The following is a 5,147-nucleotide window of genomic DNA, read 5'->3' as shown; positions in this document are numbered from 1 at the left end:
TGGATGTGTGTGTTGTCCTTAGGTTAGTTAGGTTTAAGTAGTTGTAAGTTATAGGGGACTGATGACCTCAGAAGTTAAGTCCCATAGTGCTCAGAGCTATTTGAACCATATAACGATAACAGGTCAATTTTCCCAGTTCGTAGCAATGATAACGATTTCGGACCAGCGAGAGAGTGCAGTCGCAAACGCGTTCGTTAATAATTGGATACTAGAATTTGGCGGTTTTGATACTATGATTACAGATCAGGGTACAAATGTTATGTCACACCCCTTGAAGCATTCGTGTCGCCTGTTTCGTATCCGAAAACTTCGCACTAGTCCTTTCCATCCAAAACCAACTGGTCATATCATAAGGGGTTCATCGCACAATTTCTAAAATGTTAGATCATTATGTGAATAGTCAGCAAGATAATTGTAAGACGTATCTTCAAGACGTCTCCTCATCATGTAATTATGAAGTGCATACTAGTAAAGAGAGGTCTATTTCCGTATCAAGTGGTATATGGTAGAAGAATGCTATCTCCTTTGGAGGTTGTTAGTGAGTTAATGAGGAGACAGTAGAGACATTCGTGAAGTAATTAAAAGAAGTCTGGCAGACGGTCAAACGAGTGAATAGAAAGGCACTCGAAATTCAGAAAAAGACGGAACAATGTACATGGAAATTGCCGCAACTTAGAGTGGGTCAGTGGGCTTTGGTAACAAACCCGTATACGCCAAAAGGAAGAACAAGATAGTTTTTAACTAGGTTACCAGGGTCCGTTACAAACGGTAGGGATGACATCGGCAGTAAATATTACGGTGCACCTTCCAACGAAGACATCGGTTATCCATAATACGAGCTGAGTCAAACCCTTCAGTGGAGCGTTAGACACTGCCGCAAGTTCTAATACCACATGTGGTACAGAATAAAAACTATAAGAAGACTAAGAAGCCAGTAGTTAACAATGTTCAGGATTCACGTAAAACACTGTGTGCATTAAGACGACATTTTTAGCTTCCATTTGTTTGTTGTGTATATTTTGACTTAATACTCCTGAACTGTTGAGGTTGGTATTATCTTGGTTTAATACGAGGTAGGTTATTGTTGTAGTATTTGGTGACTTAGTACTCCTGAACTGTTGATGTTGGTATTATCTTGGCTTAATACTAGGTAGGTTATTGTTATAGTATTTGGTAATATTTTATTATGCACCTGCGCTTTCGGAAGGAGGGAGGGGAAACAACAGTAAATTCCTTTCTCTCAGGTGGCATGACAGTATGGGCAGCAAGGAAGACTATGATAATCTTGCTATTCCTAAACCTTCTCCAGAGGGGTGTAGGATGTGTATTACGGAACCAGCCTCTTAAATCTGGAGCGGTGTTCTCGAGACAACCTGGCGTCGTGCTAACTCTGGGATTAAATTTGGGATGAGAAATGAGGCGCGCGCGATAGAAGACCCATTTGGGGTATTGCAGAAGGAAGCAGAAAAGAGCTAATTCTGGCGGAAGTCCAGGAGAAGTACTGTGATTGCAGCTCTCTTATGAGAAATTGAGGGAGCAGTTGAAACACGTAATAGACATGGTGCCCAAAACATTGATTCGGAGAAAGAGCGGATGGATAAACGCTGGCGGAATACTGTAGAAGACAGTGTTCGGTACAGCAGATGACGAAGACATTCGGAATTTAAACGGCGCACTAGGCCAGGTACAGGCAGTAGCGGACGTTAGAACGCTAAGGTAAAATGACATACCACACTACTAATGAACATGGAGCAGGCTGCACTGAATTACACAAGGCTGGTAATGGAACTGGCAACGGAACTGATGCAATGTACACAAAACACCACGTGGGCTGTAAATGATGATTTGGAAAGGGTATGAAGTCAACGGGAGGCAGTAGATGGGCACACAGCTGTAGTTTAGACTGTTACGGATTGTGACTGGCAGTATCGATCATGCAAGATCTGAAACAGGAACGTTACAGGAATCCGTCTTCCATGACATACATGGGCAACTAAGTGCTACACTGTTACCGCCTGTAATGGTACATGAATTACGAAACCATTACGGCACGTCAACTCAACCTCTCGATACCAGCAATATTCTACTGTGTTTCTGTAAAGTAGTTGACATATTTCTGAGACAACATTCAGATTTGATTTCATTAATGTAGAGGTACTTTGATACATCGATATGTTTATATTGCAATGATATTATTCTTATGTGTATTCTTTCTTTTGCCACTATGATCTTTGTCGTACTTGTAGATTTTTGGGCGCGTAAGCGATTATTAGTTAGTTGTTAGAGAGTCGGACATTGAAAAAGTCAAGTCTTGGACGTCATGTTGGAAAGACGCATATTGTAGTCAGCTTATAAAATGTGAACTTTAATAGTGACTGTGAGGAAGATGTTTTCAAGTATGTTTTGTATTGTGAAGTGATGTTTGTGTGTCACGTGATATTACAACAAAAGCAATAAAAAGGAAGTGTGACTTAAATTCGGAGTGCTGATTATTTTTTTTTTTTTTTACATCACTATTGTGCTAACTTTGAAAGGTTTAATCTTCAAGAATGGTTTGTGAAGCGCATCTACAAAACTTTTGAATATAGCAGAATAAAACCTAGGCCTCTTTGCATCCGAGCTTGGAATCATCACCACCTAGATTTTCGACGATTGAGCCATGATTTTACAACGAGACCAGCGTGGGAAACACGAAAAGATGAGTGCCTAGTTTATTCATTATTACATGAAATGACTTTATTAACTGTACTCTAATGACACCTGCCACATAATAACTTTGTTGTTGCCCGAAAATGCAGTATTTAGCAGCGTGAGCAACACCACAATCATTAAATTTTGACCTTTGTTGTGGTAGGGTTGTTAGACACCGTAGCGGGTCTTAGAAGAACTACGAGGCGCACAGAAGGATTTTATACAGGAGTTACGTCATATAGTGGGACTAATTGAGAGCAATTTCGCGTTGTTTTAGTATATATTCGCATTCGCAGTGAGAAGAGATGGGGCGAGGACTTCATGCGTGAATACATTTGCCGACAGTAGGGTTGAACCCACGGTATCAATATCTTATTTTACACTCTTACTCAGTGAAATGGGGCACAGTAGGGAAACGGGTACAAGTACGCACTAGCCAAGTACTAATACTATCAGAAAACGGGGAAACGTACGCTCTGATGTCCAAGGAAGAGGTGCAGGGCTGCAAATCTGAGATTATCACAGTCTGTCCAACCTGAGTAGTCCGGACTAACACACAGGCATGTGAGGTACATTTGTTCCTGGAAAAATATGAAGCAACTGTGTCGGAGAGAAGTATTAACCCCAATCAGTATTTTCAAGGACTGGGCGCATGCTAGATATATTGGGTATACAGTTCAAAGATTATACTTCTGTGTTGTTACAAAAAAGGAAATCCACAGGCTATGTCTAAGATGGAGCTAAAAGACAGCTGAATTTTAACAAATGAAATGGTTTGCTACATAGCCGAGACAACATTTTTCCTAGTGACTACAATTATGTGTACTACAATAAGAAGTTAACGTTTCCCTTGGTGTTTTATCCAGAGAAGCCGCTAGAGATACTTCCAGTCAACAGATAACATTTCTAAAGTACACCATAAACCCAGATATCCTTCATTCATTAGACCAACCAATAGCATCACGGAAGGGGCAGATTTCCGTAAAACATATGTTGCAACACATCCAACAGTATCGTGAGAAACAGGGTAACCAAGCTATGAACGTAAGCGTTTCACCTACTAGTAATTCTAGTCGCCATATGCGTAATTTACGTTTGTTACAAGCGAAGAATGGTACAACACAGTACATCAGTTACCTGGTGTCTAATTTAACAGTATAACGGGAAATTCCACGGAGTAATTAAAGTCGAATTATAGCTCTAAGTACTAAGAAGTAAGAGTAAAGAATTGATTAGAAATTATTGTGATAGTTTAAGGGGACTAAGAGGTATGAAATTGGCTTCAATTTAAAATCAGAAATAATCCATGAAAGATGACTTAATAGAACACATGTAAAGGAACGAACGAATATTGGATTTAACGTCCCGTCGACATCGAGGTCGTTACAGACGGAGCACAACTAGGACGGTGTCAAGGATGGGGAAGGAAATCGGCCGTGCCCTTTCAAAGGAACCATCCTGGTATTTGCCGGGAGTGGCTTAGGGGAAATCACATGAAACCTAAACCTAAACCCAAATAGCGTTTGAACCCTCGTCCTCCCTAATGCGAGTCCAGTGTGCTAACCACTGAGCCACCTCGCTCGGTAGAACATGAATACCAGTTAGTAAAGTGCAAACATGTGGGATGAATTTTGTAAAGGACGGAGAAGTGTTGCACAGCAGAATAGTAATGAAGTGTAAAAAAAGCACTCAGTCGTCAGGTCACGAGTGGCCTACCGGGACCATCCGACCGCCGTGTCATCCTCATGGAGGATGCGGATAGCAGGGGCGTTATGACGGTATTCGTGACCGAAGCCGCTACTAACCGGTCGAGTAGCTCCTCAATTGGCATCACGAGGCTGAGTGCACCCTGAAAAATGGCAACAGCGCGTGGTGGCCTGGATGGTCACCCATCCAAGTGCCGACCACGCCCGACAGCGCTTAACTGCGGTGATCTCACGGGAACCGGTGTATCCACTGCGGCAAGGCCGTTGCCTCAGTAATTAAGTGTAGGAACAAAATTTTGTTAGAAGCGACTGGGACGAGAAGTTGAACACGTACGCCAGCTACGCAACGGTGGCATAACCAATGTAAGCACTGGGGCCGTCCGCTGTGGCCTAGCGGTTCTAGGCGCTTCACTCTGGAACCGCGCTGCTGCTACAGTCGCAGGTTCGAATCCTGCCTCGGGCATAGATGTGTGTGATGTCCTTAGGTTAGTTAGGTTTTAGTAGTTCTGATTGGTTGGTTGGTTGGTTTGGGGAAGGAGACCAGACAGCGAGGTCATCGGTCTCATCGGATTAGGGAAGGATGGGGAAGGAAGTCGGCCGTGCCCTTTGAAAGGAACCATCCCGGCATTTGCCTGGAGCGATTTAGGGAAATCACGGATAACCTAAATCAGGATGGCCGGACGCGGGATTGAACCGTCGTCCTCCCGAATGCGAGTCCAGTGTCTAACCACTGCGCCACCTCGCTCGGTA

At 42.9% G+C, this 5,147-nt stretch overlaps 1 pseudogene; it reads right to left on the bottom strand.

Annotated features, from left to right (window-relative positions):
• Positions 1-4,548: 4,548 nt before the first annotated feature.
• On the bottom strand, positions 4,549-4,666 carry LOC126249996 (5S ribosomal RNA; annotated as a pseudogene).
• Positions 4,667-5,147: the final 481 nt, after the last annotated feature.

This window comes from Schistocerca nitens, chromosome 3 (genome assembly GCF_023898315.1).
Source record: "Schistocerca nitens isolate TAMUIC-IGC-003100 chromosome 3, iqSchNite1.1, whole genome shotgun sequence".
NCBI lineage: Eukaryota > Metazoa > Arthropoda > Insecta > Orthoptera > Acrididae > Schistocerca > Schistocerca nitens.
Note: the sequence above shows the minus strand (reverse complement) of the source record. Positions and strands in the feature narration are given on the sequence as shown.